Source organism: Triticum aestivum, chromosome 2D (genome assembly GCF_018294505.1).
Source record: "Triticum aestivum cultivar Chinese Spring chromosome 2D, IWGSC CS RefSeq v2.1, whole genome shotgun sequence".
NCBI lineage: Eukaryota > Viridiplantae > Streptophyta > Magnoliopsida > Poales > Poaceae > Triticum > Triticum aestivum.
Window position 1 is genome coordinate 538994468 of NC_057799.1, and position 22763 is coordinate 539017230.

Here is a 22763-nt window from a genome sequence, read left to right on the forward strand (position 1 = left end):
TACAACACCCCGTGAGCTCCCCCTTCTCCTCCGTTAGCCCCTGTGGCCGAGCACGCTCTCCCGCCGGCCCGTGCAAAACCGCATCGCCGCACCCCTGCTCCTGGCCGCGCCGAAGCGCGCGCCGAAGCGCGCCACGCGCCCGTGCCTTCTGCTTCCTCGTGCACCCCACACTGGCCACGCCCGCGCGCTGGCTTACTGCCTCACGCCGGCCCCCACCCCGCTCCCCGCGCTGCAGCCTGCTTGCTGCGCCGCCGCTGCTAGTGCCGATGCTGCCCGCGCGCGCCCCACTCTGCCTGGCCGCTTGCCTCGCCCAACCGCGACGCCTCCAGTCGTCGCGCCCACGACCTCCCCTCGCGCTCGCCCGCGCCGACGCGAGTCCTGGTCGCCCGACGCCCCGCTCCGGCCACTGTCGCCGGCGCCGGGCCCTGCGCCGGCCCCCTTCACCCGCTGGCCGCAGCGCCCTGTCGGGCGGGCTGGCGCCCGTCGCCCGTATCCCCCTAGCCCGTTCGGGCTGTGCCCGTAGCCCACACCCGCTATGGCCCCCTTGCCTATGACATATGGGGCCCACCCCCAAAAAAAGGAATAAAAATATAAAAATAAATAAATAATGATTTAAAATAAATAAATAAATAATATAATTAATTAATTAAGATAATTAATTAACTTAATTAATCCTGTTAATATTAACTAATTAAGATTTATTAACCTAAAAATTAATTAACCTAATTAACTACTGTTAATTAGCTAACAGCCCCTGACAGGTGGGACCCACCTGTCAGGTTGACCAGGTCAACGGTCAGCGTTGACTGCTGACGTCATGCTGATGCATTAATTAGATTTCGAATTAAATTAATTTATTAAATTCTAAAAATGATTTAAATCTTTAAAATTTAATATAAAATAAACCGTAGCTCGGATGGAAAAACTTTGTACATGAAAGTTGCTCAGAACGACGAGACGAATCCGAATACGTAGTCCGTTTGTCAGCCACACGTTCCTAGCATAGCGAACATGGAACTTTTCCCCCTCCGGTCCGACTGTCCGAAAACGCGAAACATCGGGAATACTTTCCCGGATGTTCCCCCCTTCGCCGGTACCACCTACTGCCGCGTTAGGGCACACCTAGCACCGCTCATTGTCATGTCACGCATCGTCATGCTTATGTTTGCATTGTATTTACTGTTTCTTCCCCCTCTTCTCTCCGGTAGACTACGAGACTGACGCTGCTGCTGCCCAGTTCGACTACGGAGTTGACGATCCCTCCTACTTGCCAGAGCAATCAGGCAAGCCCCCCCCCTTGATCACCAGATATCGCCTATTCTTCTCTATACTGCTTGCATTAGAGTAGTGTAGCATGTTACTGCTTTCCGTTAATCCTATCCTGATGCATAGCCTGTCATTGTTGCTACAGTTGTTACCCTTACTTGCTATCCTACTGCTTAGTATAGGATGCTAGTGTTCCATCAGTGGCCCTACACTCTTGTCCGTCTGCCATGCTATACTACTGGGCCGTGATCACTTCGGGAGGTGATCACGGGTATATACTATATACTTATATACATGACACATGTGGTGACTAAAGTCGGGTCGGCTCGTTGAGTACCCGCAAGTGATTCTGATGAGGGGGCTGAAAGGACAGGTGGCTCCATCCCGGTAGAGGTGGGCCTGGGTTCCCGACGGCCCCCGACTGTTACTTTGTGGCGGAGCGACAGGGCAGGTTGAGACCACCTAGGAGAGAGGTGGGCCTGGCCCTGGTCGGCGTTCGCGGATACTTAACACGCTTAACGAGATCTTGGTATTTGATCTGAGTCTGGCCATTTGGTCTATACGCACTAACCATCTACGCGGGAGTAGTTATGGGTATCCCGACGTCGTGGTATCAGCCGAAGCTCTTCTTGACGTCAGCGACGGAGCGGCGCGCGCCGGATTGGACTGGAACGCCTACTAGGCTAGGTCTGCTTCCGGCCGCGCACGCAACGTGCAGGTGTGCAATGGGCGATGGGCCCAGACCCCTGCGCGCATAGGATTTAGACCGGCGTGTTGACCTCTCTGTTGAGCCTAGGTGGGGCTGCGACGTGTTGATTTTCCGCGGCCGGGCATGACCCAGAAAAGTGTGTCCGGCCAAATGGGATCGAGCGTGTTGGGTTATGTGGTGCACCCCTGCAGGGAAGTTTATCTATTCGAATAGCCGTGTCCCTCGGTAAAAGGACGACCCGGAGTTGTACCTTGACCTTATGACAACTAGAACTGGATACTTAATAAAACACACCCTTCCAAGTGCCAGATATAACCCGGTGATCGCTCTCTAACAGGGTGACGAGGAGGGGATCGCCGGGTAGGATTATGCTATGCGACGCTACTTGGAGGACTTCAATCTACTCTCTTCTACATGCTGCAAGATGGAGATGGCCAGAAGCGTAGTCTTCGACAGGACTAGCTATCCCCCTCTTATTCTGGCATTCTGCAGTTCAGTCCACTGATATGCCCCTTTACACATATACCCATGCATATGTAGTGTAGCTCCTTGCTTGCGAGTACTTTGGATGAGTACTCACGGTTGCTTTCCTTCCTCTTTTCCCCCTTTCCTTCTACCTGGTTGCCGCAACCAGATGCTGGAGTCCAGGAGCTAGAGACCCCGAGGATGATTCTACGTGGAGTTCGGCTTCGAGGAGTAGTTAGGAGGTCCCAGGCAGGAGGCCTTGCCTTTTCGATGGTTGCTACTTTTGTGCTAGCCTTCTTAAGGCAAACTTGTTTAACTTATGTCTGTACTCAGATATTGTTGCTTCCGCTGACTCGTCTATGATCGAGCACTTGTATTCAAGCCCTCGAGGCCCCTGGCTTGTATTATGATGCGTGTATGACTTATTTATGTTGTAGAGTTGTGTTGTGATATCTTCCCGTGAGTCCCTGATCTTGATCGTACACATTTGCGTGCATGATTAGTGTACGGTCAAATCGGGGGCGTCACAAGTTGGTATCAGAGCCAACTGCCTGTAGGAATCCCCCTTTCCAACTCCTTGGCCGAAGTCGAGTCTAGACACTGTAAAAACTTTTACTAACATGGTTGTGTGTCTTACGGGCCCACGTCGCCATTGGGTGGTATTAGGATCTTTTACTCCTTGTCTATACTCTGGGACTCTGATCTCTCTTCTATTCGGGTTAAGTGAATTTTGCTAAATCTAACATTAGGATCTCGTTATCACTTTCACCCGGAGAGCCCCTTATTACTGATGATCGTCTGCTGCACGTGAAGACCCTAAAGATACTCTCCGCTGATAACTCGAGAACTTGTGTTCATCGCTTTTGCAATTCCCTTCCATCGATAAACTCCTATGGATAACCACGTATCCTCGCCATTCATACAATGTTTCCCAGTTGATCTTGTTATTACAAGATACCCCGAAATTCTCTCTATTGTTCCGAGAATATTTTGTGCCTAGTGCATTGCAGTTCCTTGCCACCTGAATACCCCTACGGATAATTTCTCGCCCTTATCGAGTATCCGCTCATCCCCAGTTGATTCAAGTATTTCACAAAAGTGTTCAAAATACCATTCGATCTACCGAAAATCCTGAGCAGCCTATTGCTCTTGAAATTCTTGCTTGCTTGCGTTATGGTTAATCCCATAAGTCTCGTAATCTTATAGTCATTCCTTGTCATTATCATTTTGAGTCTGTTGATTCAAAATATTGCGAATGCTCACAATCCTCAATCAGATCCTAGGATTCTTCCTTCTAGCTCAAACGTCATTTTAAACATGAGCTGGTATCGACCAATTGAATTGCCATCGATTGTACCCCTAAGGCTATTCAACTTATCCATCCTTAATCAGAGCGTTTGCTTCTGATCCCTTGATTTGGAAATCATAATTCCTTTGCATTTGAGCTTTGAGTTAGCCAGTTGTTTCTATAATCTGATCCCCTTGCATTCTTTCTTCCTCTAGTTGAGTACCGATGCTCACATCTGATCCCTTGTGGGCCACCAAATCCTTTGTTAGATTATTATCCGACAGTGCCCTCATATTTAATCACCTTGTGAGTTATTTCCCTGATACATAATGCCTTTAGTAAATTGTATCCTCTCGTTTTGACACCCATGCTCTACTATCGAGCTTGAGTTATTTACCCCTGAAGCTTGTGGTATATGTTTCCACGATGCCCCGATGGGTTGAACCTATGCCTTTCATAATATGTGTGAACTCGAAAGTTTTCATGAGTCATACTCTTCTGGTATTTTGCCAGATAAAAATTTTCAACACTGCAACTTCATCAAACGCGAGAAGTGAATGAAAGGTTATGCATTGAAGAAGTGGGAGTCGACCTTGAACTTTGCGTTCATGCCCATGGACACGATGTAGATCTTATCATTAAAAGCTTCTCTTAAATTAATTATTCCCTGGGTATAAGTTCATCTTATATCTAGGATCTGTCCTTTTCAATCGTGGTTCTGACCATGTTCTCCTTTTAAATACCATTTCTCGTGCAAGTTTAAGCACTTGTCCTCTGTAGAGCAATACCCCCGTCCAACCTCTACTTTGGTCTGTCGTCGAGTATTATCCCCCTGGTATCTCGAGAATGCCAAGGAACTACTTAACTTCTTATGAGTTCTTCATCAACTAATATTCTTGCCGATTCCATTTTTCCAACGGGTTCTGAGTTGTTAGAACCCCTCAAGGACACCGATAAGCGAATCAATTCCGCACTCCGATTCAATAACTCTAAGTAATTTTTATTGCTTACGAGTTTAGTAATCCTTCAAGTCATTCCTAGCCTGCTCGGCTATATCATTAGCGTGCTAAATTTTAACTGTGCTACCTGGTCCTTATTCCCGGAGCACCACTTTCGACGATGAGCTAAGCTTACGTCGATTTTCCTCGTCATATCATTTCGCCTTGAACAACAAGCTTGATTTTGAGTTTGTGTCGTACGCATGGTTCCAATAACCTTTTGCTTCATAATTCCTTTGACTTGATGTTATCTCCGATCGATTACATCTTCATGAAATCTCTCGACAAATGTGTCGTGATCATCATCAGCATTTTGAGCTCTTCCATGATATCAATTGAATTCATGGTGAGAAATACCAGCCTTGCCCTCGATGATTTGTGTTATCATCGACCACATCCTTGTCTTCCCTCAACACCGAACGTGTTCATGTTTTGGATTGAATCTTGAGTTCCTTGCTATCTAGCATATGTTCTTCTTCACCTTGGAATATTACCATCTTTTATGTCAAGAAGGTCATGAGAATTTCTCCACCTCTTGAGAATTCTTGATGTATTATTACTTCTCGCCATCTCTGTTCATTCCTTGGTCCCTCCCTGTTGTTTCTAACCGGAATACCGACAACTGGACTGTGATGTGTAAAATTCAAAACTTCCGGAAACCCTATTGCTTGTAAGTTAATGAACGATAGTTTCATTCCTTGTGTATTGGTTATCGAATCACCGTTCTAACATAGATCATTCTACCTAAGCCCATATTTCGGGTGCACCTTTCAACAAATGTTTAATTGTGTATGTTTTCCTCGAGCATACCTCATTATATCATTTGATGTGACAAATGTTATCTCCTTTTTCACATAAGTGTGGAAATCCCTCTTTTTGGAAATCTCGAGGAATTGTCGCTGAGTCCATCAGCCACCCCCTCATCCTCTCCTTGGTTTAATGATGAACTCTTGTTTCGGAACTTGCTTTCATAGTTCATTTCCCGAGAATCTTACAATGTCATCCCATCAATTTGTGTTGCACCTTTCTTCTCAGACATCCTGAGTCTGAGGTATCCTGACACCAATCAGATCTGAACCTCGGTCAGATATGATGGTTGGAACATATTTCCAAGAGTTATACATTGGTCTTTATATGACCCGGTAGGGCGATGTCATGCCTAGCACACCTGGCCGGAGGACCTATTGTTACCATTTCCTTTTAGCAAGGTTAGCCATTCTTCCATGAGGGAATTGTAAGACTTATTCTATAAGTTGTTCCTGATGGATCCTTTTTGTTTCCAAAGTCTGATCTTCACCTGTTGACCATGTCAATGCTATCTCAAAGAATGTCTATGGTACTCCGATCTTCAATAAAAACATTTGAAGCCCAAAGCTAATTGTTTCCTGCTCAATTAACCAGACACCGTTGTATGGGTAATGACATGAAATTTCTCTCCCCTTACCTAAAGGGTTTTCTACATTATATCCTGTCATGGATATCATGCTCTGCTTGACCTTGGGAAGGTTATACCCTTGAAATATGTGTTTAAACACATTTTCCTTTCCATTGTTCTGTTTAATCTGATAATCATATTTTCCTTTCCATTGTTTTGTTTAACCTTTCTTGTAATCTGACTTAGCTGAGCAGAGATAATTCCCTGCTTAGTTGAGCACCTCGTTGTACCACTCTCTCAGTAGACCATGTTACTTTTGTTGAGGACATTTCGGTAGCCACCGATGGATGAGAACTTGCCTATTGGTCCGCCTCGTTTCAACGAGCAGGAAAATAGTTCTCTTCGTCCCTCGCCCTTGGTACCAACGTGTTGTCGACATAACTGACAGGGTACTCTCTGACATGCCTTGCTATCATGACCGTGCAAGATGTCACTGCTCCTACAAAAAAAACCACATGGTGGGCCCATAACCCACAGTTCCACAGGATCGAAACCTGACTCTCTTGTACACCCCCTGTTCCCAAGGTTATTTCTCACGTTTGGCTTCGTATGTAATTCACGTGCCACCTTTCGTGAGATCATCAATTTTGGTATCAGACACAATACTTATTCCCGTTGCTCTGAACCCTACAGGCATCGAGCGATTGCCTGCCCGCTCGAAACTTCCCCACGATACCTCCTTACTTTGCTCTCGATATTGTCTTAAATTTCCATTCGAGAGTTACTTTCTGCCACCTTCCCCGATGTTATCAACCAGATAGTCAACCGTTCAGAGGTCTGTTATTCCGAAGTTACCCCTTGTCCTTCGTAAGTACGATGGAGTTCCTGAAGAAAGGATGCCAGCTTCATCATGATTACCTTAAGCATGAAAAATGAAGACATCAACGTAACGGATCAACTTCTTCGAGAAGAGCAACCAAGACCGAGAAGATTCGTTAGAATTCCGTAACCAGAACTTTTCCCCTTACTCTACCTCTTAAATCTCGGGACGAGATTTCTTGTAGTGGAGAAGAATTGTAACGCCCGGATAATTAGGCTACAGTAATCCCACGCTAATGATGCCACATCACCTCGGTTACTGTTACTAATCTCTCGTTAGTTCAAAAAACCGGTTCAAAATTCAAATTCAAAATCAGGCAAACATAAAAGTTTTCAAATATTAAAACTAAAATGTTCGGAGTGAATCAAATATTACATAGGTAATTATGGTGGAGAAACCACACCTTTATAAAATGTTTAAATACCTTAAGATGATTAAAACAACAGCAAAAACAATTATTTAAATACCTTTTTTTTAATTAATAAAATGTCAAACTAATTTATTTGAGGACTACACTTTTTGTGGCTATGGACTAAGTTGAGATACTAATTGAGATGATAAGTGTATATTTTACTAAAACAAAAAAAGAAGTAATAGGAAACAAAACTAAAATAGAAAAGGTGAAATAAATAAAATAATAAAACAAAAATAAAATGAAAGACCCCCCCCCCCCCCCCCCCCGCTGGGCCAACCGGCCCAGCTAGTTAACCAACCGGCTGGCCCAGTCACGGCCTATATGGCCTACCCCCCCCCCCCCCCCCGAACCCTAACTCCACCTACCCCCACTCCACTTGATTCCCCCATCGTTCCCCTCACTCGCGCCGCCACACGCGCGCACGCTCAGTGGAGCGGGCGACCGACACCCGAGCCGCCGCTCCCTAGAGGCCGCCGCCCGCCGGCGCCGAGCACCGCCACCCCCGGCCTCCTCCTCGCGGCTCCCAACCTCCTGCGCCGCATCCCCATCCTCCTCCCCACCGGACGGCGCTCGCCCCCGAGAACCGCGTCGACCCCGACGCCCACCGGACCCCGCCGCCGCCCGGAGCTACCATGATGGTCTGCCTCCCCGCCGGAACGACGTCTCCGACCTCCTCCTCGAGCCCCACTGCCCCGTTCCCTACAACACCCCGTGAGCTCCCCCTTCTCCTCCGTTAGCCCCTGTGGCCGAGCACGCTCTCCCGCCGGCCCGTGCACAACCGCATAGCAGCACCCCTGCTCCTGGCCGCGCCGAAGCGCGCGCGTTCGCGCGCCACGCGCCCGTGCCTCCTGCTTCCTCGTGCGCCCCACACTGGCCACGCCCGCGCGCTGGCTTACTGCCTCACGCCGGCCCCCACCCCGCTCCCTGCGCTGCAGCCTGCTTGCTGCGCCGTCGCTGCTAGTGCCGATGCTGCCCGCGCGCGCCCCACTCTGCCTGGCCGCTTGCCTCGCCCAACCGCGACGCCTCCAGTCGTCGCGCCCACGACCTCCCCTCGCGCTCGCCCGCGCCGACGCGAGTCCTGGTCGCCCGACGCCCCGCTCCGGCCACTGTCGCCGGCGCCGGGCCCTGCGCCGGCCCCCTTCACCCGCTGGCCGCAGCGCCCTGTCGGGCGGGCTGGCGCCCGTCGCCTGTATCCCCCTCGCCCGTTTGGGATGTGCCCGTAGCCCACACCCGCTATGGCCCCCTTGCCTATGACATATGGGGCCCACCCCCAAAAAAAGGAATAAATAAATAATGATTTAAAATAAATAAATAAATAAATAAATAATAAAATTAATTAATTAAGATAATTAATTAACTTAATTAATCCTGTTAATATTAACTAATTAAGATTTATTAACCTAATTAACTACTGTTAATTAGCTAACAGCCCCTGACAGGTGGGACCCACCTGTCAGGTTGGCCAGGTCAACGGTCAACATTGACTGCTGACGTCATGCTGATGCATTAATTAAATTTCGAATTAAATTAATTTATTAAATTCTAAAAATGATTTAAATCTTTAAAATTTAATATAAAATAAACCGTAGCTCAGATGAAAAACTTTGTACATGAAAGTTGCTTAGAACGACGAGACGAATCCGAATACGTAGTCCGTTTGTCAGCCACACGTTCCTAGCATAGCGAACATGGAACTTTTCCCCCTCCGGTCCGACTGTCCGAAAACGCGAAACATCGGGAATACTTTCCCGGATGTTCCCCCCTTCGCCGGTACCACCTACTGCCGCGTTAGGGCACACCTAGCACCGCTCATTGTCATGTCACGCATCGTCATGCTTATGTTTGCATTGTATTTACTGTTTCTTCCCCCTCTTCTCTCCGGTAGACTACGAGACTGACGTTGCTGCTGCCCAGTTCGACTACGGAGTTGACGATCCCTCCTACTTGCCAGAGCAATCAGGCAAGCCCCCCCCCCTTGATCACCAGATATCACCTATTCTTCTCTATACTGCTTGCATTAGAGTAGTGTAGCATGTTACTGCTTTCCGTTAATCCTATCCTGATGCATAGCCTGTCATTGTTGCTACAGTTGTTACCCTTACCTGCTATCCTACTGCTTAGTATAGGATGCTAGTGTTCCATCAGTGGCCCTACACTCTTGTCCGTCTGCTATGCTATACTACTGGGCCGTGATCACTTCGGGAGGTGATCATGGGTATATACTATATACATTATATACATGACACATGTGGTGACTAAAGTCGGGTCGGCTCGAGGAGTACCCGCAAGTGATTCTGATGAGGGGGCTGAAAGGACAGGTGGCTCCACCCCGGTAGAGGTGGGCCTGGGTTCCTGACGGCCTCCGACTGTTACTTTGTGGCGGAGCGACAGGGCAGGTTGAGACCACCTAGGAGAGAGGTGGGCCTGGCCCTGGTCGGCGTTCGCAGATACTTCACACGCTTAACGAGATCTTGGTATTTGATCTAAGTCTGGCCATTTGGTCTATACGCACTAACCATCTACGCGGGAGTAGTTATGGGTATCCCGACGTCGTGGTATCAGCCGAAGCTCTTCTTGACGTCAGCGACGGAGCAGCGCGCGCCGGATTGGACTGGAACGCCTACTAGGCTAGGTCTGCTTCCGGCCGCGCACGCAACGTGCAGGTGTGCAATGGGCGATGGGCCCAGACCCCCGCGTGCATAGGATTTAGACCGGCGTGTTGACCGCTCTGTTGAGCCTAGGTGGGGCTGCGACGTGTTGATCTTCCGCGGCCGGGCATGACCCAGAAAAGTGTGTCCGGTCAAATGGGATCGAGCGTGTTGGGTTATGTGGTGCACCCCTGCAGGGAAGTTTATCTATTCGAATAGCCGTGTCCCTCGGTAAAAGGACGACCCGGAGTTGTACCTTGACCTTATGACAACTAGAACTGGATACTTAATAAAACACACCCTTCCAAGTGCCAGATATAACCCGGTGATCGCTCTCTAACAGGGTGACGAGGAGGGGATCGCCGGGTAGGATTATGCTATGCGACGCTACTTGGAGGACTTCAATCTACTCTCTTCTACATGCTGCAAGATGGAGATGGCCAGAAGCGTAGTCTTCGACAGGACTAGCTATCCCCCTCTTATTCTGGCATTCTGCAGTTCAGTCCACTGATATGCCCCTTTACACATATACCCATGCATATGTAGTGTAGCTCCTTGCTTGCGAGTACTTTGGATGAGTACTCACGGTTGCTTTCCTTCCTCTTTTCCCCCTTTCCTTTCTACCTGGTTGCCGCAACCAGATGCTGGAGTCCAGGAGCTAGAGACCCCGAGGATGATTCTACGTGGAGTTCGGCTTCGAGGAGTAGTTAGGAGGTCCCAGGCAGGAGGCCTTGCCTTTTCGATGGTTGCTACTTTTGTGCTAGCCTTCTTAAGGCAAACTTGTTTAACTTATGTCTGTACTCAGATATTGTTGCTTCCGCTGACTCGTCTATGATCGAGCACTTGTATTCGAGCCCTCGAAGCCCCTGGCTTGTATTATGATGCTTGTATGACTTATTTATGTTGTAGAGTTGTGTTGTGATATCTTCCCGTGAGTCCCTGATCTTGATCGTACACATTTGCGTGCATGATTAGTGTACGGTCAAATCGGGGGCGTCACAATGGTGGAGGGGGGCACCGCACACGGCTAAGAGATCAAGAGATCAATTGTTGTGTTTCCAAGGGGTTCCCCCTTCCCCGTATATAAAGGAGTGGAGGAGGGGGAGGGCCGGCCCTCTCTATGGCGCGCCCTAGGGGAGTCCTACTCCCACCGGGAGTAGGATTCCTCCTTTCCTAGTAGAACTAGGAGCCCTTCCAAGTAGTAGGAGTAGGAGAGAAGGAAAGGGAAAAGAGAAGAGAAGGAAGGAGGGGGCGCCGCCCTCCCCCTAGTCCAATTCGGACTAAGCATTGGGGGGCGCGCAGCCTCCCTTCTCTCTTTCCCCTAAAGCCCAATAAGGCCCATATACTCCCCGGCGAATGACCGTAACTCTCCGGTACTCCGAAAAATACCCAAATCACTCAGAACCTTTCCGATGTCCGAATATAGTCGTCCAATATATCGATCTTTACGTCTCGACCATTTCGAGACTCCTCGTCATGTCCCCGATCTCATCCGGGACTCCGAACTACCTTCGGTACATCAAAACACATAAACTCATAATACAAATCGTCACCGAACGTTAAGCATGCGGACCCTACGGGTTCGAGAACTATGTAGACATGACCGAGACACGTCTCCGGTCAATAACCAATAGCGGAACCTGGATGCTCATATTGGCTCCTACATATTCTACGAAGATCTTTATCGGTCAAACTGCATAACAACATACGTTGTTCCCTTCGTCATCGGTATGTTACTTGCCCGAGATTCGATCGTCGGTATCTCAATACCTAGTTCAATCTCGTTACTGGCAAGCCTCTTTACTCGTTCCGTAATACATTAGTTACAATGCTTGCAAGGCTTATAGTGATGTGCATTACCGAGTGGGCCCAGAGATACCTCTTCGACAATCGGAGTGACAAATCCTAATCTCGAAATACGCCAACTCAACAAGTACCTTCGGAGACACCTGTAGAGCACCTTTATAATCACCCATTTACGTTGTGACGTTTGGTAGCACACAAAGTGTTCTTCCGGTAAACGGGAGTTGCATAATCTCATAGTCATAGGAACATGTATAAGTCATGAAGAAAGCAATAGCAACATACTAAATGATCAAGTGCTAAGCTAACAGAATGGGTCATGTCAATCACATCATTCTCCTAATGATGTGATCCCGTTAATCAAATGACAACTCATGTCCATGGCTAGGAAACTCAACCATCTTTGATTAACGAGCTAGTCAAGTAGAGGCATACTAGTGACACTATGTTTGTCTATATATTCACACATGTATTATGTTTCCGGTTAATACAACTCTAGCATGAATAATAAACATTTATCATGAAATAAGGAAATAAATAATAACTTTATTATTGCCTCTAGGGCATATTTCCTTCAAGAAGTCCATAACCACGGTAGGGGGTAATATCCCAAATATGAGACATAATCAGGGCTGCTTGGCCCGACTTGTTAAAAACCATATGGTAAAAAAGAGGTGATACAAATCCAAATAAAAACACGAGGCTTTCATAGGCCGCCAAGCCAAAATATCTTCTTCAATGAAACTAGCATGATAGCCGCCGGAGTATCCGCACTTTCTGTGAGCCGACTCTCACATGACCCAATCATCATATTAACCTGGATAAGTTCAGGGCCTTTAAAAGATTGACTTATCGAGAGTATGGCGGGGTCGGAGTAGCATCATGCAAAACAGGCCGGTGTAACCAAGTTTCAAGGAAGGCGGCTTTTCAGCCTGAGCTTCTCCTTGCTTTTCGTAAGCCGTGCCCTCACATGACAAACCGGCGTTTTAACTTTAACGAGTTCAGGGTCTTGTTTAAAAGATTGACTGTTAAGAGTTCGGCGGGTCAATCAGGATTACCTGATGGAGAAGCATCTGGCATACAGGCAGGATAACCCGGGGTTTTAGGTGAATACACCTGGCTTCCAAGCCTGGCTTTTAAGCCTATTACAAGGGTCATAAAAACTCTTGTCCTTTAGAACAAAGAGCCCCCAAGCAATATTTTTGAGCTGTGCTCAGCGGGTACCTATGTTTGAGTTGTGCTTTGCAACAGACTCTCTTTGGTCCCTTTAATTTTTCTGAGAACTCAAACTTGCGAGAGATTAATTCTTTTTGAACCGGAAATTCTTAAACCGGATATTGAGAGCTTCAAAGCTTTGTGGGAGACAGCTTTCCCATGAGCCGGATTTTAAACCGGAATCCTTTTTTTTAAGCCAGAAATTTTCTGACGGCCTTTAATTTTTTTACCAATATAGCGGTAGCCTCCGGGACCGGGTTATCTTCCCTCCAATGACCCGGAGTTCTTGAATTCACTGAAACTGGCCAATTCTGCCGAGTCATGTCATTGTGGCCCCCGAGTCTCAAGACGACTCGAGGAGTTGGCTTGAGATTCTCCATATTTAACCGTGATATAAACCGGCATGAGTTATCCAATAGCTCAGTGATATAATAGTCCCTTTTTGCTATAGACAATTTGTCCTGCATTGAAAAACATTCAAGCCAGAGTAATTGCTCTTTTAAAGAAATGAATATGTAAAAAATATATTGGATGCATTTCACCTGATATGTTGAGCCGGAATTTATCCGTCGCAGAGTTGTTGATCACTGCGGTGAAGCTGAAATCAATGACGGGCGACTCGACCATGGGAGCAGACAGATAAGTCGGCCGGAGCGTTGTAAGCCGGTGCGGACGAGCAAGTTGTCCTCCGCGTTGTAAGCCGGTACGGACGTGTGAACCGGCCGCGCGGACGGACGAGTCGTCCGTGGCGTTGTAAGGCGGCGCGGACGGGCGAGTCGGCCACGGCGTTGTAAGCCGGATCACGGAAGCGGCAGCCTGCACGATTATCCCTCACGCAGTCACACACAACATCACGGACGAACGTAGGCACTTCTGGTGCGTTGACGTGCATCCTTGATCATCATGTAAAAAACAGTACTCCCTCTGTGAACTAATATAAGAGCGTTTAGATCACTAAAGTAGTAATCTAAACGCTTTTATATTAGTTTACGGAGGGAGTACATGCCAGGAAAAAAGAAAATATTTTCTAAAAAGAATTAACATGTACGGACACAAAAGATCAGTGTTGAGAGCACCTGGTTTTTCTAGCGGTCGAAGCAAAAGGCCTTCCTATCCACCCATGCATCCATCAAGCTTTGGAGGACGTGCCCAAAATGGCAGTTTTTTTTTTAAACGCCAAAATTGCATTGGCCGAGGCTAATCATGTTAGCTTTGGCTGATTCCCCATGCAACGTTGGAGCTGTTTGTTCCTGCACTTTGATCTGCTGCAATTTTTACTAGTTTGGTACTTGCCCGCTGGACTCCTATTCCATTATTGTAGGCGGATTGGTCTTTGACTCATCATATACTAGAGCAGCAGGGCGCCTTGGCGCGCGTTGCCGGGTCCCAACTCTTGTTGCTAAGCGTGTGTGCACGTATACTATTATTATGGCACAAGCTTAGCATGTTATCCAAAATAATAACTTCATTTACATGCCTATGAAAAAGTAGAAGTACTTAATTTGTTTAAAAGCAATGGGGCATAAAGTTTAGCCACTCAATTGTGTTATGTCTCTGTACAAGGCGTAAATTCTAGACAACCTTCTATATTTTTTTTGTCAAGAATTGACTTCTGTCAAGTATCTATACTACCTGAAGCGAATCGGCACTGTGGTGCAGAGTCTAAAACTTCAGTATACACTAAAAATATACCAAAAGAAAGGTAAAAAAAGGTTCAATTGATGCACTGGTTATACACTATCAATATATCAAAAGCAACACAGTTTGATAGATAAGGATATACTGTAGAAAGGAATACATTCTGCAGGTCAAAAGACCATTCACAATAATTACATCAAATCATTTTTATATAAAAAAATGACCAAAGCCTGAGTAGCGCATTAAGGGGCAGCCAAATAGTACAAAATACTGAATGCAAGATGTTTATACAAAAAAAAGGCTAGTGATAATCAGGTAGCAGCCTAAAAAGGTTTCGAGAATGACAAAAGTCAATGCCAACAAATATGTTATCTGTCGGAGTCTTCGGATGTCCTTTGTCAAGAATGGCTAAAGTTCCTCACCGCTCCAAGAAAATTTAGGTAATGGTGGCCCAAGAAGTGAAGAAAAAATGATTTTCCTGGAGGAAATAACAATCTGAAAAAACAACATGAGTGGATACTTCTATTAAAGGTCACAGAAAATAACATCTGAACTCAATATGTACATGGAAAATGTCTTGATAGAACATGTCCAAAACACTCATGAAGCCCTCCAGTTTCATAGGAAAACCAGTGGGAGAAAAGAGATTCAAAGTTTAAAACACACAAAGTAGTTTCTTGCATTTACAATCCATCAGACGATTAATGTAGAACTCATGAACTGCAAGTATTAATATCGTAATTGAAGTCTTAAAGGCTATCAAAGAAGAAATGGACAATCGGGTCACCATGATGCACACACACAAAGGGGAACAAAGTAATAAGAATACAAAGAGTAATATGGAAACCCGCCTAAGTATAGCTTTTGAACATTCAGGTATTGACCAAATATGTATACAGGGCTAGAGGCACACAGATAGGTTTTGGCAGGTACAAATAGTTCTAGCTTACAACATACACAAAGACTCTGCTCGTACACGAGACATACAAAACAGAGCACAAGCCTGGATTCAGGTGTGTTCTTATCTATTTGGTTTGACCAAGTTATCCATGACCATCTCTAATTATCCCGACAAATCCTACCGTAGTCTAAATAATCTAGCTTGCAAATATTTGTTCGTGTCTATACTTCTTTTAAATTGGAGCTGTTGGTTCTGACTCGGAAAAAAAATCTTGTTTGGACCTAGTAGACATCGGAGACTATCTCCTCATAGAATATGTACAAGCAAATATAAATCAAGCCATGTTAGAAAAAACAAAGTTATTTTTATATTCTTCATTTCTTTCAAAAAAGTTCGCTATTAGCAATCAAACATGCTCGAACCCAAAAGAAAGCGCAATTAAGGGGCTCCTGACATCATGGCTGACATATTGTGATGTGCACCCTGGTTTCAAATCTCAAAAAATATGGATGGATGAAAGACTTAACTAAATGTAACTGAAGTCGACAAAGGCAGCAAGCTGGTACTATTTAGTATAGAACCATGACCTTGAACATTCCAAAAAGTTGATTTGCTAACTGCAAGACCAAGGTAAAACCCAGGGCAGACCTCATGTATGCCTGTTGGGTGCATCAGAAACCAACGATGTGCAGCCAACTCTCAAGAAACCCATTGGGTCCTAGGCGAGCACACACTTCTCTAAGTGCTCGTCTTTGAACGTGGTGACCTACTCAACATCGCAAGCGGTCTGCAATCACAAAAGCAAAGCATCGGCATTAGAATAGGAGGAAGTAAATGTTTGATCTTTCAGATAGAGGGCAGCCGGTACTAAAGAGCAGTTTCTAATCAGCCTTCTGACACATGCATTTATATGGTCTGTGGGACGGGGAAAGATCAGATAGTGGAAGATACGCATCTACATTGTTGCTTGTTAATTAGCCATTTTAAGAATCAGCCTCCTGTAAGGCTATGAATACCAATGAGCTATAAAAAAGCAGTATCTTCCTTTTTATGATAAAACCAGAAAAACAGTGGACCAGTGGAGATGAAGAGGAGCAGGCCAAACTTCTATGTTACAGAACTGAATGCAGACTGCTGACATTTATTCAATAAATATAGAATCAAGGATACACTGGATTTGAGGCCACAAAGCAAAACCCAAAATAAACATGAAACAAAGACATAAGAAACCATAGCAAATCTCGGGTACAACTTGCAAGACTCTGGGCATGAAATGAACGCCCAAAACTGGCCAGTCACATGAGAGGAACTAAAACGACATTTTTCTGTCGCAGCTCCTATTTGTGATCACCTCAAATGCCAAATAAATCACAACCAAGAAAGAAAACATTAATCCGCTAGAGAATATACAAAGCTCTCTAATAAGAAAGAATATAGTTTAACTGGCAAGGTACTGCCACTCCCTCCAACATGAAAGAAGAACAAATAAATCTTATATGTGCAGTTGTGCACTGCCCTAGTTCTGTTCTTCAGAAAATGTTAGTACACATTTTAGTGAAAGAGGAAGGAAAAACTAAATGCAGGATTAAGAAATACTTTTATCTGATTTTCATCACTATTGTCTCATTCTTCGGATGATTTGGACTTAATAGGTGCTTCAATAGTATTCACACAACATTACCAGTTCCATTATAGCAAGAATCACACACAAAAAGAGAAGTGGAAACTCCCTCAAGCAGTTGCCCAAAGTCAGATTTGGAATCTAATAGGATAAAATAAAGAATATCGTAAGAAAGTTAGTGACTTGGGACTTGAAAGGACATAGCAGAACAAAAAGGACAGCTTCAATAATCTGAGATATATGAAGAGGTTAATTAAAGTGACTTGCTACTGTTTTCAGATAACATGGTATGAATATCTCGAAATAATTAGGGGGGTGAAAATAAGTGAGTAAGTGGTTTATGTATGATAAGCAAAGGGGAAGAAGAGCATAAACTACATGAAAATAGGTACTCATGGCAGTACAGAGCAGACTGCAGACATGAAGGCGAGAGTTCAAGGTTCTCTCCGCACCAGCCCAAGCTTCTTCCCTTCGAGCAGCTGATTCCTGTTAAAATTAGCACACAATTGATTAGGGTACTCCAGACAAAACTTAATGCACATACTGTGTAGGTGGTATATATACACCCGATAAGGAAAGAAAGGTGAACTAACCACACCACAAGGAAAAATCTGTTAAAGCACCAATCCGTGCAGGCTGCAATTTGCCTTAGGAGTGGCCTTGTCGACTCAGGAACTTGCGTGGCCAGTTCGTTATACCAAACTTTATTGGCCTGAAGAATTAAAAAGGAAAGAAGGTGACAATTGGCCCATGCCTAATATATACACCCAGTTTATTGACCTGAAGAAACTCAGATGATACATTTGACTAAGTTCCAAGAGAAACAATTAGAGCAGTGGACTAAAAGATTCCAACCTAAGAACTAAAAACCAACTTCCCCTGGATTATGTTCCGATGCGCTTGATTACTTTTCTAGGTCTGCATCAATGCTTCAGCATTGAAACTTTAAAATCCCCATCAACATCAGCCAAAGAACTCAATCTTAGTCACACGACAGTACATACTCTTTGACGTGAATCCCACCATTGTCTTGTGATGCAGTACTCCTCAAACTGACGAACAGTTTGAGCATTGAACATAATTATTAAGTAAGACGTCTCACCGAGGCGAAGGCATGTACAGGGAGGGCATCAGCGACGCCCTGAATCACAACATGTAAAGGCGTGCTCTGTGCGCTGGCGAGCGCGGCGCGGCCGACGGCAGCGAGCGCGGTGGGCTGGTCCTCAGCGGTGATGGGGGCCTCACCTAGCCGACAGCACCGCTGGAGAACTCGGCCCACACATCGACGTTGGAAACGACGCTGAGGCGCGAGGAGTTGTGTGGAAGCGGACTGCAGGACCTCCTTCTGCCGCCGCACGCGAGTAATAAGTAGATCGAGCGGAGCAATGGCACCGCAGACCTACTCCCATGCTGGCAGTGGCTCAGACTGGAGAAAGGGAGGGCGGAAGGACGAAGACCGCAGGATGGCGACGACGGCGCGAGAGAGATGCGAGGGAGGGAGTCGTCCCATGCGCAGAGGCGGCCGCCAGTCGAGAAGCCGAACCAGAGGCCGCGGTGCTCCGGGGCGTGCTCAGTGCGCCCGCAGCGCCCAGTCGCCATCCTCGCCGCGTCCAGGGAGGATGCAGGGATGGCACCGCGAGGGCGAGGGCGACGGGAAGAGCAGCGGTGGCGGCGAACGTGGCGGTGGGAGAGGAAGAGGGAGGAGATGCGGCGCCCAGGGAGGAGGCGGGGATGGCGGCGCGATGACGACGGGGAGAGCAGCGGTGGCGGCGAACGCGGCGATGGGAGAGGAAGGGGGACGAGATGCGGGATGCGGGAGAGAAGGAGAGGAGCGCGGATCCGGCTTGCATGCTCCCTTCCCATGCTCCCACTTCATCCTACTTTTTTCTTTTTTTTTCTAATCTAATCATCTCCCCCCTATTTTAAAGAGATGGGGCCGGGCCTCATTTTGTTCCAATCAAATCAAGCCATGTATGCGGGAGCACGGACGGGCACACGTGCGGGGAGCAGGCAAGTCTCGTCCGAGGAGCGCAGCGGGGATGGCGGCTAGGGTTCTCGCCCAATCGGGCTCGCTCCTCTACTTTACACAGAAACAACCCACCCACGCCACGCCACGCAAGGGCCAAGACGCGAAATTCCGTAAATGCCCTTGGCGGGATCCAAAAATTACACACGGTGGCACGATTTTTTAACCGCGGGTCACCCGCACTAGGCGTCTGCGCACCTAAGCCACAGACAGGTGTGGCCCAGCAGCGGCGCGGCCGATTGATCAGAGAGACACGCCTAATATCCCGCGGTGAGAAAAAAATTCACTGCTCATTGCTCCAACCATCCATTATATCCAACGGCTGAGAACAACCAGGAGGCCGATCTGACGGTACAGAACGCATCAAGCTCGAGATCGGACGGCCGAGAAGCTCTGAGCTCTGAGGAGGCTCAGGTTTAGATAGGAATCTAACTATGGGATGCATGCACTGCCCAGGGTATCTCCTTCGCCGTACCCTTCATTAGCATAGTAACCTTCAGGCCTTGTACAACTTGAAACCATCGACGTTGTGGTAACTGAAGCCAAAAACTATAACAACCCACAGGTGTCAGGTGTCAGTCTTCATCGGCGACTTGCAGGAGAGGTGAGACGAGCCTGTCGAGGCAGGGCGGCTCTGAGGCCAGACTGAGCGGGAGCGAGGGGCGGGTGGCCGGGTCAACGCTGCTGGCTGGTGCAGGGGCGGGTCAGCGCGGCAAATCGACACAGCGGCTGAAGGGCGCCGGCGGCTCGGACTCGGGTGTTGTTGTCGTGGTCTTCCCCTTCCTCTCTCTCGGTGCACCTCCCTCTCGCTCTCTTTCTGACACAGCGAAGAAGGAGGAGGAGGAAGAAGAAGGACACCAGACACAAGTGTTTTTCCTGGAGCCCGAACTCCACCCGCCGCACGTACGACGTCTTTTTGCTTGAGCACAAACTCAATCCACACCAGATACATGACCGGTTATATAGCCTAGCTAGCTAGCCCACACAACACACTTAGCCAACTACCCACGCGCACACGCGCTCACACTGCGACCCGGCCGCTCTCGTGCATGGGGCCATGCAGCTCTTCCACGAGGTCCACGATGATCCGTACGCCTCGCCTGCGCCCACGACGCGCTCGTACGCGCGCGGCGCGGCCGGGCTCCAACGAACAGCAACGGCCGCTACTGCATGCAGCTCGTTCACGCTACGTACGCGGCAAGCTGCAGATCGACTCCAATGCACGCACGCCCCACAACTCGGGTCAGCACGCACGACGCACGTATCCCCCGTGTCCCGCGCTCCCAGGCCCGCGCACGCACGCAGTCGCTGCAGGCCGAGTCCAGCGCCCCGACGCGGTCACTCCACCGCTCGTCTCGCCCACACGCAACGGCCCGAGCACTCGTACGCAACGGACACACACGCACATACATCATGGGCATGGCTTGCTGCTAACATTCACGCCCCAAGCCATGACTTTGCACATGTCAGGCTCGTCGTCGACGTCCCGCCATGGCCGCTCCTACGGCCTCCTCGACGCTTGGCGCTGCCTCCATGTTCTTCCTCGATGATCGCACGCCGAGCTTCTTCTCCACCGGCCACGTCGAGCTCCTTGGCGACGCACGCCGAGCTCCTCCATGACGCCACGCCCTGCACGTCCCGGCTCGCGCACACGATCACGCACTGACGTGATCGACACGGCCGCCCTGCGCTCCGCTAGACGTGTTCTCCCCTGGTGATCCGCACGCCCGTACGCGCGTCCGCGGTCCCGACGCGCCCGACGCGTCCAGTGCGCACCCATAACACGCACCGGTCGCGCCCGGCTTGCCGCCGCAGCTTATTGCCCTGCACCGCTGCGGCCTCAACCGCAGCGCAGCACCTCCACGGTCGTCGCGCCGAGCCGCCGCGGCCTCTGCGCCACCACGCAGGTCCTCCGCGACCTCCTCGTCTCCACGACCGCCGTGCTAGTCTCGAGCACGACATCACACCGCGTGGCCGTGAACTCGCCGTGCGTCAAGGTCGCCACGCGCTCCCCGCGCGCCATGGCCTCCATGTCCGCCGCGGTCGCCGCGCGCGCTGCGGTCCACGGCCGCCCCTCGAACCATGTGGCTATGTATACCAATTGTTGTTGCTACGGTCTTCCCCTTCCTCTCTCTCGCTGCACCTCCCTCTCGCTCTCTCTCTGACACAACGAAGAAGGGGGAGGAGGAAGAAGAAGGACACCAGACACAAGTGTTTTTCCTGGAGCCTGAACTCCACCCGCCGCACGTACGGCGTCTTTTTGCTTGAGCACAAACTCAATCCACACCGGATACATGACCAGTTATATAGCCTAGCTAGCTAGCCCACACAACACACTTAGCCAACTACCCACGCGCACACGTGCTCACACGGCGACCCGGCCGCTCTCGTGCATGGGGCCATGCAGCTCTTCCACGAGGTCCACGCTGATCCGCATGCCTCGCCTGCGCCCACGACGCGCTCGTACGCGCGCGGCGCGGCTGGGCTCCAACGAACAGCAACGGCCGCTACTCCATGCAGCTCGTCCACGCTACGTACGCGGCAAGCTGCAGATCGACTCCAATGCACGCACGATCCACAACTCGGGTCAGCACACACGACGCATGTATCCCCCGTGTCCCGCGCTCCCAGGCCCGCGCACCCGACGCGCACGCACACGGTCGCTGCAGGTCGAGTCCAGCGCCCCGACGCGGTCACTCCACCGCTCGTCTCGCCCACACGCAACGTCCCGAGCGCTCGTACGCAACGGACACACACGCACATACATCATGGGCATGGCTTGCTGCTAACATTCACGCCCCAAGCCATGACTTTGCACATGTCAGGCTCGTCGTCGACGTCCCGCCATGGCCGCTCCTACGGCCTCCTCGACGCTTGACGCTGCCTCCATGTTCTTCATCGACGATCGCACGCCGAGCTTCTTCTCCACCGGCCACGTCGAGCTCCTCGGCGACGCACGCCGAGCTCCTCCATGACGCCACGCCCTGCACGTCCCGGCTCGCGCACACGATCACGCACTGCGTTATCGACACGGCCGCCCTGCGCTCCGCTAGACGTGTTCTCCCCCGGTGATCCGCACGCCCATACGCGCGTCCGCGATCCTGACGCGTCCAGTGCGCACCCATAACACGCACCAGTCGCGCCCGGCTTGCCGCCGCGGCTTATTGCCCTGCACAGCTACGGCCTCAACCGCGGCGCAGCACCTCCACGGTCGTCGCGCCGAGCCGCCGCGGCCTCTGCGCCACCACGCAGGTCCTCCGCGACCTCCTCGTCTCCACGACCGTCGTGCTAGTCTCGAGCACGACATCACACCGCACGTCCGCGAACTCGCCGTGCGTCAAGGTCGCCACGCGCTCCCCACGCGCCATGGCCTCCATGTCCGCCGCGCGCGCCGCGGACACCGCCGCGCGCCACGGCCGCCCCTCGAACCATGTGGCTCTGTATACCAATTGTTGTTGCTACGGTCTTCCCCTTCCTCTCTCTCGCCGCACCTCCCTCTCGCTCTCTCTCAGACA

General features: G+C 49.3%; 1 long non-coding RNA gene across 2 annotated transcripts; it reads right to left on the minus strand.

Annotated features, from left to right (window-relative positions):
• Positions 1–14808: 14808 nt before the first annotated feature.
• LOC123054323 (uncharacterized) lies at positions 14809–19085 on the minus strand. Of its 2 annotated transcripts, XR_006426106.1 has the most exons (4): positions 18325–19085; positions 17816–17934; positions 17601–17708; positions 14809–16388 (listed from the first exon to the last, which is right to left on the minus strand). It is a non-coding gene; the product is annotated as an uncharacterized lncRNA (long non-coding RNA). The 2 variants fall into 2 exon arrangements; XR_006426105.1 differs by having other exon boundaries at positions 14843–17708; positions 18325–19084.
• Positions 19086–22763: the final 3678 nt, after the last annotated feature.